Source organism: Candoia aspera, chromosome 3 (genome assembly GCF_035149785.1).
Source record: "Candoia aspera isolate rCanAsp1 chromosome 3, rCanAsp1.hap2, whole genome shotgun sequence".
NCBI lineage: Eukaryota > Metazoa > Chordata > Lepidosauria > Squamata > Boidae > Candoia > Candoia aspera.
In genome coordinates, this window is record NC_086155.1 from 85,698,791 (window position 1) to 85,712,317 (window position 13,527).

General features: G+C 38.5%; 1 protein-coding gene across 1 annotated transcript in view; it reads left to right on the forward strand.

The window, feature by feature from the left end:
• DPYD (dihydropyrimidine dehydrogenase) overlaps positions 1-13,527 on the forward strand; it is a 643,333-nt gene that overhangs the window by 346,014 nt on the left and 283,792 nt on the right. The window lies entirely within an intron of this gene.

Here is a 13,527-nt window from a genome sequence, read left to right on the forward strand (position 1 = left end):
TAACTAGGCTCCTTCCCATTAATGACAATGATGGTAGTAGTAATAATAATGATGGAAAATTAAATTCTGTAGCATCACCTCCAGCCCTCATTGCTTTGAGCTGTGTGGCCAGTGGCACTATCTTCTTTTGAGAAGATGGAAACAAAAGCAACTATCTTATGATTTAAATATCATTTTTATTAATCATAAGAAAAAGGAAAGCTTTCTTTTAGCTTGCATAGCTAAATGCCCAAACAATTTGAATTAGATAGAATAAGCCATTTAGCACTGATAAAAATGCAATCAGCATCACAGACACGTGTCTCCCATAAAATAGCATGAGGAGATTGGACACAAATCCAGATGGGTAGGGTCTAAGGTTCAAAAAATGTAAGATGATACAAAATTTACAACACTTGAATTAGTACAAAAGACAGTGAAATGTGTTACAAGAAACAGAGGCAAACTTTTAAAAAAGAATTAGCAAACTCATTCAGAATATCAGAGACAATGCAGTAGACAAGCATATCTAAAACAGAGAATCAGATTACAAATGCTTGCCTATAACTTTTACCTTCTCTCAGAGAAGAGGTGAGATTTTCCTCAGCTTACTTTTTCAGCTAACTAATCCTGACTAATACCTGATTCTCACAGATTGCAATCTTCAATCCAAATTTTAGGAGTACATCTTGGCTCCTGTTGGATTATCTTACCCTAACCGTATAGATTTTTGGCATAAGTTTCAACAACCTTCCTCATCTTTAGAACCAGAAGAGGTCAGCCCTACTCCTACTGTACCACAGTTCTTCCCACTTGAGTTTTGCTTATCTCTTTTGTTCCCCTGCGAAATAGCTCACCAAAAACCATGTAGCTCTTTCCAGTATCCCTCTTGCTTATATTGTTCCTCGCCCTCTCTTTCTTTCTCTCCTGGATGTTCTTTTTTTTTTTAACCTTTCCCAGGTGATCTGTCTCCTTTCATATCTCCCAGCTATCTCCCTTCCCTTTGTCTCAAGACAATTAAAAAAAAACAAAAAACAAAAGAGGAGGGCCTGAAAAATCTCCTCCTGGATTTGCTCAGGGGAAACTCTTTTCTTCATCCCTTTCTGAGGGCCAGGATTCGAAAAACACCAAAGCTGTCATTCTTTCTAGCCAAAAAGAAAATGATGTGGGTCATGTTCAGTATATGTTACTGCATTTGATGTTATTATGGATTCTCCCAACTGTTTGCCTAGGCATCGGTCATATCTGTATTGGTGGAATGAGAGATTGTGGGGAGAGGAATGAAAGTAATAGCAATGGCCAAGTTAGTTGACAGCCACTCATCCCATGTGGGTAGAAATCTTGTAAAAAGCATCTCAAAATATTCAGAGAGGCTCCACCTTAATTAACATACTGTAACAAGGCTGGGACATTTCTATTATCAAGTCCAAGATTCTGTATTTACTCTAATTGAGCATTAGAGCTACCTTACTGAAATCTGTGTGTTTCTCGCTTCCTTGGTCTTGCCCACCTCTGTGGGTCTTGACAGCTGTCTGGTTGAATGTGAAGAGGGAAAGGTGGTTTGCCCATTCATTACAACACCTTATGCAGGTAATTGGTGGTGGGGTGACAACTTACATATATTAATGAAGAATAGCACTGAACAGCATGAAATCTCTCTCTCTCTCTCTCTCTAAATAAATAAATACATATATGTTTTAAAAAAATTCTTGGCATTATCTTCTGGAACAGAAATTATTATGTATGGGATGTTATCACACCAGGAGTTTCTAAAATCCATAAAATATAAAACATAGGCACCTGAAAAGAGAAACCTGTCTATTTGTCAGATACATCTGACAGTCACACAAGAGATCAACATGAGTTAGGCAAGAGAGCCTTGCTGAAAAAGGAATGTAATCAAGCAGATTTCACTGACTGGTTCTGAAAGGCTCATACATTCTTCCCTTTGATATCACAAACAGACACTCTGGGACAATCCTTGTTTTAAAATTTGCTTATGACTTTTTTTGAAACCATGGCCAAATAAGAGTATTAATTCTTTTGATCAGCTTATTAACAACCCAGTTTTTAAGTCATTTGAATTATTGCAAGAGAAATTTGGATTATTTAAAGTTGCAAAATGGGAGAATATTCAATTAAAACATCTTTGGATTTCATGATTTGGTCCAGATATATTAGGAGTGTTTACAGCTCTCAAATTTTTGTCAATATTGAAATGTGTTTTGGATGATTCTAAGCCTATAGTACTTTTTTAAAAAAATAAATAATTCAGGAATATTACTAAGGTAGCTATTCATTATTTGCAAATAATCTATAATAAAAAGTTGGAATATCCCATATTAATTAATAAATGGCTTAGGGTTTTAAAGAATATTAAGCTTATTTCTATGAACTTAAGAGGAGATTAATCTAACAAAATATTTTTGTCATGTTTATTTGAAACTTCAGAGTATGGTTTAGAAGAGTTGGCTATCAACTTCACTATGTTAGAAGTATAAACTTAATAAAGGGATACTTGCTCATAAGATATGGTCTTGTATATACACTATTTTGTTTAATATCCATATTGTAGTTAATATGATGCTACAAACATCAATATGATATAAAGATGTGTGCCCTTGAATTAGATGCCAAAAACCTGGAAGTATATAATGAATTATGGATTTAGCAAGTATTGAGGGCAGCAACAAAGATTACTCTTTAGTTTTATAAGACAGTGCAGTATCAGATTTTAAATTTTGGACTGTTGAAATAGTATATGTTTACTTTATCTTTATGAACCAGCTTTTTATTGATAATATAGAAAGGCCAGTTAATATTATACTGACTGAGCAACGTTTCATGACGTATATAAAATTCAGCTAAATTATTTTTCGTATGTAATATACAGTGTAATGTGTTTTTATTCTTTTCTTTTCCTTTTTTCCCTCTTTTAATTTTTCGTTCTTTATTTCTTTATTTTTCATTTTTTCTCTCTTTTTTGTATAGTAAAATAATAAATTAAAACCAAAGAGTTGCTTACCAGTACCTTGTGGTAGTAAGCCAGTAAGGTGTGTCTGTAGTGGGTGGTCAAATAGTGGGCATGATAGGGCAATCCGAGTTTAACGTACTTGTGATGCGTGTAAGACATAAGGTTCATGTGATGTGGTAGAGTTGGTGCAGTGGCTGTCCTGATCATTTCAGACTGGGCTTGTTCTTTTCCTTGTTTTTTAATCATTGCATTGTTCTTTTTTGCAGTTTTTATATTTCTTTTAATTGCTTATAAGTCACCCAAATATGTGAGATGGGTAGCTATATAAATTTGGGAAATAAATAAATAAATATGTTGGGCAGGCTAGGAGAGTTCCATACAAATTGAACCAAGGTGGCATTCGTTCTCAGCCTTTTAAAGTAGGCAGATGGGCAGTTTCTATGAATGGAAAGCAATAATAGAATCTATTAAGATTTTATGCAGAAGTTCAAAGTTGCATTTGTTTACCCCAACAGGTGATTAACTGCTAATCGGGAGACTTGTAAATTGTGGCAAGGAGAATGCCAAACACAGGAATATATAGCAGATTTTTGGTTGTATATCAGCAATGTGACCTGGAATGATTGACCAGTGGCTCTGATTGACCAGTTTCAAGGAGACTTTTCCAAGAAACTGAGGAATGAATTAGACAAAGCACACCAGAGCCCTTGGAAGAGTTATTTTAACATTGTGTGGTGATTGATGGTAGGCTAGAGGACTTAAGGCATGGAAAAAATAAGAGAGGGAGATGATTTCATAGTCTTTCCTTACCCTTTCTCCCTCCCCAGTTTTCTCCTCAGACTCCAATGGTACGCAGCCATGCAAATAGGGACAATGAAAAGATCCCTGTCTGGAGCAGATAAACAACAAGTTTGAGACCTCAGATTATGTTTTTACTGTGGTGGATGTTCTGTTCTGAGTATGAATTGACCAGGAGGAGGTAGAATAGTGTTTTTTATTTACAAATTCACAATTGTTTACACCAGTTAGAACTTAATTCAAGTGGCAACAGTATTAGTTGTCTCTCAGTCCCATCCCGACAAGGAGGTAGAACAGATCTGGGCTGTGGATCTCTGGAGCCTTGTTGGATAAAGTTCTGGTGTAGCATGCAGTAACTGGGCAAGGCTAGGTTCAGTTGTAGAATGTGGCAAGCTGATGAGGCAAGACACTGCTGGAGATCATGATGAGATGGCAAGGCTCGGCTCGGCTGTGGAACGAGGCAAGGCAGCCAGGCAAGACTTGGCTGGAGAGCACAATGAAGTGACAGGACAAGGCTCGGCTGAAGAATACCTCGAAGTGGCAGGGCAAGACTTGGCTGAGGAATGCAGCAAGGTAGCAGGGCAAGGCACGGCTGAAAAATGCAGTGGAGCAGCAGAGCAGGACTTGGCTGAAGAATGCAGTGGAACAGCAGGACAAGGCTTGGCTGAAGAACTCAGCGAAATGGCAGGACAAGACTTGGCTGAAGGAAGCAGTGAAGAGGCAGGGCAAAGCTTGACTGAAGAACACAGCTAAGCGGCGCTAATCATATGGTCTGGTTTTGGAAGGCAGGACTCAGTTGCAGCTTCTGAGTCTTCACAGGTACGGACCAGCTCAGAGTTCATTAACTTGGCAGTTAAAGGTGCAGGATCGGACTGGAGATCAACAGATGCAGGCTTCAACGGAGCTTCTAGTGAATGGTTGTCTCCAGCAACCCGTTCCTGGCACTGGCACCCTTTTATTCTGTTGTCTTCTCGCCATTTCTCATCACTGGCCAATTGGGCTTCGTTCTGCTTGGTGCACTTTTCAGCTTGCCTTTCTCATGCACTCATAGGCGGAGGCGAATCTGCCTCCTGGCTCTCACCAATCCACAGTTCTGGACTTTCCCACCTTGCTGAATCATGCTCTATTTCAAAATTCCCACCTTTATCATTATTACCAACATTCAACTCCAACTCCCCCTCCTCCAATTCAGAGTCAGACTCCATTCTGACAGTGGAACTGATCATTTAGCAGCAGCTTGCCCCACTATTCTTCCTTGCTTTGAATTGGCTAAAAAGTGTGGCTCCTGTGTAGATTTATGACACCTCATGAGTTAATACCTGAATTGCTCCAAAGCTTTGACTTTAGTAGGAGGGCCTCAGATAATTAAAGAGAGCTCTGACATCGAACACCAGACAATTGCATTTTATAATTCCCATTAGTCTTTGCACCTCCACAGGCTCAGAAGTCCAGCTATCTTTTTTTTTTTTTGACTCTGCAGAGACTGCTGATTTCATAAATGTGGCAATTGTGCTGCAGTTGGGCTTGAACAAATAACTGCTGGAAAAGCCCATACAAATGGAGACAATCAATGGCAGTCCTCTCAAGTCCTGCAATCTACAACTCCTTTGCAGCTAAGAATAAATGTCCATGAAGAATTCTTGCATACATGCTTCCTTACAAGTCCCAACTGGGATTTAGAACAGCTATAAACATATTATCCTGATACTCACTTGGAGCAAAGGTTTCTCTCTTAGCCATGTCAACAGCACCAATTGTAATGCCTGTCTATTTACAGGCATTGGATTCTTTTCTTTCTTTCCCATACAGGTAGTTCTCAACTTACAACCACAACTGAGACCAGAATTTCCACTGTTGTGTGAGGTTTCAGCCAACCTCTGACTCAGAAAATGAAACTCTTTCTGAGTCAGAAGGGGAAACAGAAACTTACCAGGCAGAAACCGGGAAAGCAAAACCCAGAAATGACTCAGCAGCACGGGTAAAGTCACAGATGCTGATTGCCCAGTCTTTGGAGGAGGATTTGAATCCTCCAATCAGCGTGCACGAAAGACATACAGAAAAGCGCGCAAAGAAGAAGGCAGCTCGATTGGCTGCAGAAGGGAATAGGCGTGCAAGGGATCAGCATAAAAGGCAGATGCACGAAGAGCAAGCTGCTGGAGAGAACCAATCCTTCAAGCTTGCAGCCCCAGCAGAAGAGTCCTTACCTGTGTTGGAAACCTCGTCTGTAGGGGGAGGGGAATCAGCACTTGCGTTTCCTGTTAATATATTGTTTTCTACTACAGATTAAGGTTACTATGGTAACTAATCATTTTGGCCTGGTGAAGAGGTTGAATTTAATTGTCCCCTTTTCACGTGTTAATGGTTGCATTGCCTAAGGGGAAGAACTTGCCTGGACTTGTTTTAGTTTCAGTTTCCCTTCTGTGTAGGCTTGCAGAGAATATGCAGCTGAGAAAAATCTCTCCTCTCAGCAAACAGCCTTTAAATATGTTTGTTTTCTGTAAATAAAATTATTTTTATAGAAATGCCTGGTGTGTGACTTTTCTGATCTCTCCTGGGCCAAATGCTTTCTAGCACTCTGCCAACATTTCCTAACAAACAAGACCTGTATCCTGCACCCACTGCCACAGAGGATCTTCTTCTTGCCAATTCCAGCAACCTCAGCCTCGCATCCAGCTTCGGACCTCGCTGTCACCATTCTGCATGTTCCAGGCGTGCTTCCAGCCATGCTTCCAAGTCCCAGCCTTGTCCAGAATCTCCAGTCCAGCTTTGTCATGCTTCTGATCTTCAGTCTCACCCAGGATCTCCAGTCCAGTCCAGTCCAGTCCTGCTTCCAAGTCCCAGCCTTGCCTAGGATCTCCAGTCCAGTCCAGTCCAGTCTTGCTCCAAGCTCCCAGTCTTGCCTAGGATCTCCAGTCCAGTCCAGTCGTGCTTCAAGCTCCCAGCCTTGCCTAGGATCTCCAGTCCAGTCCAGTCTTGCTTCAAGCCTGCAGCCTTGCCTCGAGTCTTCAGTCCAGCCTTGCTTCCAGTTCTCAGCCTTGCCTAGAATATCCAGCCAAGCCCAACCTAGCCTCCAGAGCCAAGCCTAGCCCCATGGTTCCAGTTCAGGCTCGCTTAACTTCCAGGTGCCAGCCTAGTTTCGGTGGCATTTCAGATCACGGACATTTACTTCCAGCTGCAGTTTCATTGTGTGTCCTAGTGACTTCTAGTTCCATAGCAACAGTCAGTGAATCCTGCCTAGCTGCCTTGTCACAGCCTTCTCCTGAAACCTTGCCGGTTGTCCCGTTGTTGCCCTGGTGGTCTTGATCAGAACCAGCCTACCTCTTGGTCACTGAAGACTTACTACTGTAAATAGTTACATTAATAAAGAGTGTTTTTGATAATAACCCTGTCTTGCTGCTTCATAGTCTGAACAGGACATGTTAAGTCGTCGTGGTTGTAAGTCAAGTCACCATCTGACCAGACCTGATTTTATGATGATTTTTACAGTGGTTGTTAAGCAAATCCAGCTCCCCATTGGGCATATTTTGATGGAAAATGGCAAAAGACATCGCAAAACAAGATCATGTGACCACCAAGTGCCCAAATTGTGATCATGTGACCATGGTGGGTGGTGGTGCAATGTTTTGCGATGCTTGGAAGTGCTTTATGGTCCATAAACCACACATTCTGAGGCTGTTGAAACTGTGGACTATCGTTAAATGTTTGTAAGTTGAGGACTACCTGTATCACTGTCTGAACCTCCTCCTTTGCCAGAAAACTATACAGATTTTGCTATGTTTTGGGGGAAGTGGAAGCTGCCCCCTTGTCTCCACATCAGCCATATGACTGTAGTATTAATTTGCTACCTGGAGCCCAGATCCCAGCTAAATGGCAATACCTGATGTCTATTCAAGAGTTAACAACTTTAAAGGAATTTCTAGATGACAATCTGAAGAAAGGTTTGTGCTGTATACTGTGTGTGTGTGTGCGTGTGTGTATATATAAAATGAAAGATAATTCTTTTTTGAGACGGGTTCATGGCTATAGACTTCTCAATTCTGTAACCATTAAAAATCATTATCTACTGTCTCTAATTTCAGGACTGTTGGATTACCTTCAGAAGGCATGCATTTTCACAAATTGAACTTGAGAATAGCTTACCATTTAATTTGGATGAAGGAAGACCATGAATGTTTAATTTAACAGCCTTTGAAACTTGTTATGGCAAGTTTGAATGCACAGTAGTGCTTTTGGTCTAATTAATTGCCTGTGGTCTTTTCCAGATTGGTGAATGAGATGGCCTTAGATACCTTGGACAAATATGTGGTAGAGTACCTTCTAGTGTTAGTTTTTTTCAGAAGATCCTTCTCTTCATTCTACTCAGGTCAGATATGTGTTAGAGCACCTACACAAACACCTACTCAACACAAGATGTCTGCTAAGTTGGAAAAATGTGTGTTTGATCTTCCTGCCTTGATAACCGATAACTACATAGGTTATCAGATCTCTAGAAAAGGGGAACAGGTGTACTGTATCTTGCAGAGGTGTAATCCATTCTTATATGGCAGGCACCTAGAAATGTTGAAGATGCCCAATATAAATTTGGGGATTTGCCAAATTTACATAAATTTCATTCCTGATTTATTTGCATGCACAAGACTACTAACTCGGTTTCTGAAAAAAGCTCACCAGTTTGTGGTCTACTCATAGAACAAGCAGTCTTTCAGGGCTCGAAACTCACTTTTTCCTCCCAACATCTACGCTGCCATTTTGCGTGATTGAACGACAAGTTTCTCACAACGGCCATTTGTTCCTCTTCCTGTCCAAGAAACTTTGCCACATGGGTGAGTTTTTAAGACATTGCATCTCTTACTTAAGACATTTCTGGTGGTCATGGGTGACAAAGATTACAGTGTCTTATCTTTTTTTTTCATAAAGCTTTATTAATTTTCAAGATTAGGTATAGGTATACATTGTAGGGGAGAATTACTTTGGGAGGCTTTCAAGATTCTGTTACATTAACTTACTAGTAATAAATATTTTTCCAGAAATCCAAGTGGTTCTTGTTTCCTGACTTTGCCAGCCTCCCAGGATTTAACATAGCATGACTTAAAGGTGGAAAAGGCTGCTCACATGTGAATGCTACACTTATTACTATTGCCTGAATGGGGCTTATCTTATATGAGTATAAAAGACACTAATTACTGCAGTGCTTTAGCAGTTATATTTGTATGTATGCTGTGATTTACAAGAACACTTATTTATCTTCCTAAAGTTTTTTGGGGGGAGGATGTCACAGTAACCATTGGGTTGCTCACTGATCTCCACCCTGATGCCTCTTAGATGTGCTTGGACAACAACTTCCAGAATTCCACACCAGTCCCTGTACATCTAGAAGCACCAGATTGTAATAAGTGGGCTGATATGGTTATAGTCCCTGTATTTTCATTGGGATTTGTGATTTTCTTTTCTTTGGACATTAGATCATGCTACCATATTGCTTCCATTTTAATCTCAGATCTGGCCCTCATGGGAAAGAATGATACGTCTGTTTCTTTCCAAATCATCATTATTATAATGACAAAAATCATTGGTCCTTTACAGAACTATTTGATACAGCATGATAATCATATTTCTGTGTCAGTCAGGATAATTTATTTGGGCTGTGATGAAGCAGTATCAACACATATGTTTTATTTTGTGTGTGTGTGTCCAGTTTGCAAAGATGGCATAGTAATATATTCAGGGATTCACTATTTTAAGGAGTGTGATAATAAATTGTTGTGGCAAAAATAAGAGCCATACAGTTCCTTAAATAATTTTTAAGATAGCGCCAGACTCTTTCTTCTCATTATCAAGTGTCACTACAACACAAATAGAAGAGAGAAAAACAATAGGAGGAGCTTATGATGTGATGAGAAGGTTGGAGTCGTACTGAAGACAGAGCGATATGGAAAAGGGTAGTTGTGGTGTTTGTAGGAGTAGGTGAATGATTTTCATTTGTAAAAAGAAAACAAGGATAATGAAGTTATATCAATTCTCTGAGTTCAAAATGATTCAAGTGGCATAAATGAGCAGGAAACAGAAACAAAAGGAAAATGGAAAAGAGGTTTTAAGATTAATTAAAATATTCAGGAACTTTATACCTGCTGTAACTGAAAATTATAGCAAGCCAAGCCAAAAGCTAATAAAGGAAATGTATAGCATTTCCTAGATATATAGCTGTTGCCATTAGCTTGTGGGTAGATAAACTTTCCTTTTAGGCTGAGCTCTCAGTAACTCAAAGTATCCTTGTAGTTTGCCAAGAAAACAGTATGGAACTGGTTTGCCATTGTTTCCTTTTAGGATTTTTTTTTCAACTTCTCATCAAGAGTCACTCTTTGAATGAGATGGGTGGTAACTAGATTTGATAGATAGATAGATAGATAGATAGATAGATAGATAGATAGATAGATAGATAGATAGATAGATAGATAGATAAAGATTACAACCCTGGTATTCTCTAGCAGTCTCCCATTCTGGTACTAACCAAGTCTAACCCTACTTATCTTTCCCAACATAAGCCACAGTCAGTTGGGTGTTGCTACAACTGTGATATCAGGCATCAGTTCAGTTTTTTGTGGCCTCCAATATGTCATCTAATAGCCAAAATGAGGGCATACTTTTCCAAAATGCGTAGTTGAATTTAATTATTGTGTATAATATTTTCACCTGAATATTAGTAGTCTGTATGTTTTGCATGTATTTCTGATGAAACTGTAATCTAGTTGTATTGAATCTTTGGGCATAGAAAGATAGTTAGGTTTTAACTTTTTATGCATAGTTAAACAATTGTATTAAAGAAGAAACTGGTTACTGTATACCAGGAAGTCTGTAATTTGTTATTTGGTTAAAATGTTTAAGATGGTGCAGCCTTGCTTATCGCTCATAGGGTAATTTACAGCATTTAGATTGTGATCTTCAAATTTCTCCACCGACTCTAGCTGTACTCCTTTCATTGGGGATTGTACCAACTGCTTTGAGGCAAAATACTTAGGTGGAATTAGATCGATTGTCTATATGCTATCAGTCTCTGTAAGTTTTTTTGTTTTTGTTTAGAATTCTTTGTAAGAGTCTCTATCTGTAGTACTTTGATTCAGAAGCTTTAGAAGAAAATGGATTAAAAAAAGGAGAAAATAGATGCTGTAGGTTTCTTCTAAGATGAGAACATTGTTATATACATGCTAGACTTTGCTTCAAATAACAACAACAATAATTAAAATCCATCGTTTTACATTATAGAAAGTGAGCTGGCAGTAGATATGAATATCTTTAAAATGAGTCTCAACTGAAATAAGAGTACAGTTTTTGGGGTGGGGGATCTGTTAGTATTGCAGCTAGGGTTTATTATTGCAAATATCACAGATTTCAAATGCTGAAAGCTTGAAGTATTATTCTACAATTCATTTTGAAAGCATAATAATAGCAGTGGAGAAGTTACCAGGATTAACAGTAGAACCTAAACCATCATATCTTCCTTTAACTGGTCAATGAGCTGAATATGAGTCAGCAATGTGTTTGCAATAAAATTAAGCACAATTTTAGGCTGAATCAATAGAACCATGATTTCTAGATCATGAGAAATAATAGTTCCCCTCTGCCCTGACAAGTTCTGGGCATTAACATTTGAGAAAAAAATCAGAGAAAGTTACCAATATGATAAGGTGACCTGAAAATAAGTCATATGAAGAGAAACATTAAGGAAATTGGGAATGTTTACCTTGAGAAGATTAAAATGATTTTGATTATATTCTTCTGCTCTTTGAAGGAATGTCACATAGAAAAAATGGTACCATCATGAGTATGGCATAAATAACTTAATTTAACTTAAATTATTGGAAACAAGATTCCAGTTGAAGGATAGGGTGAGCTCCCTAATAGTAAGAATAGTTAACCCATGGAACCAGTCATCGATAGTGGGCTCTCCTTTAGTGACCCTCTTCAAGCAGAGGATATACAGCTATTACTGGGGACACATTAATTTGGATTCCTCTGTTGAGTAGAGTTGAACTTAATGTCTTAAATGTCACCTTCCAAATCTTTGATTCTGTAATTCATTAAACATTTTCCACTAACGGCCCCGACAAGTTAACATGTAAGCAGTGGCCACTGTTGGCAGAGTGCTAGAAAGCATTTGGCTCAGGAGAGATCAGAAAAGTCACACACCAGGCATTTCTATAAAAATAATTTTATTTACAGAAAGCAAACATATTTACAGGCTCTCAGTGAGAGCTGCTTAACTCTCTACATGCCTACACAGAAGGGAAACTGAAACTAAAACAAGTCCAGGCAAGTTCTTCTCCCCAGGTGCAAAAATTAACATCCGAAAAGAGGACAACTAAATTCAACCTCTTCACCTGGCCAAAATGATTAGTTACCATAGTAACCTTAATCTGTAGTAGAAAACATATTAACAGCCACAAGAGAAAAGGTTTCTGATAGTGCCCCACTCAAGTATGGGGTATCCTTCCTATTAATACTGTGAAACTGATAAAACAAATAAAATAACTTAATCAGGAACATACATGTGTACTTTATCTGTTAAAGTAAGAGCCAATTTTTTTAAAAAAGGGAATTCTAATTTAGAACAACACACTTGACTGAATAGATGTATAGATTCAAATCAGAAATTTAAGACCAGAGTTTTATAAAATAAGTAGCTGCCAAAATTGTCCTGAATGTGGTGGAGAGACCTCACATATATACAACATTTTCAACATTTATACACCTGCTATTTCAAGGGATGCCCACAGGTACTTTGGGATATTCAAATAAAGACAAAGTACTATTTAAATCCTTTTGTAATAGGCAGCTCTAGGATGATTTAGACAGTATCTGGCAAGCTTTTTTGCCAAATAAACAAATATTTCCCCAATGAACATCTTAATGTGTGCAGCACACAAATAGGACATGTGTGGACATGCAATGGAGATACAGTTGGCTGTTGTCATCTAGCATATGTCCACAATATGTTTTCAGTAATTTCATTTATTACGCATATAACCAACACTTCCTTTAAAAGCTGAATGTTTCAGGCACTCTCTTATCCTAGTATGTGACTGGGCTACACCAGCAATCAAATTGCATAATCAGCCTTCAGAACATTTATTAGACATATCCCCTTCACACTTTATAATGTTTGCTATTGTAAACACGTGGTAATGCCAGTGCAGGGTGAAGAATGAATCAGACCTTTCATTTGAAGTGGCTTTTTTTTTTTTTTTTTTTTGGTAAATGCCTTGTTGGATCTTGATCTGCACAATAAAGCACATATTTCCCCTGGAACTGGAATATACTAAAAGCATTGGAGGAAATCTCATATAGCTTGTCAATTGGAATTTTAGATCAAGCATGCTTAATATTAGAGTGTTTCCGTTGGCCTTTGCAGATTTTGAGGGAGCTTATTCGACCTTACCATCTCACCATGAAGCTAATGGGAAAAGCCTTGCTGCAATCTTCACAGGAAAGTTTCCAAATGTCAAGTGTCATCTTTCCAGCTGCTAGATGAATGGGTAGCCACAAGGCATTTATTTGGGTGTGTGGTTTCAGTAAATCTGGTTGCTGGGGTGGCAATTACTATAATTTGGCAATTGCTTTTCAGTATTTGGGCCACTTGCAATTTTAGTTATTGGAACTGAGGGTATTATTTTGGGACAGCTGTAATTTAAAGGCAGGTCATCATGGAGTGGTAATTTATATTTTATTTTGAGTAGGGATAACATCTCAGCTTTTCTTTTTCATATGCATGTATATATTTC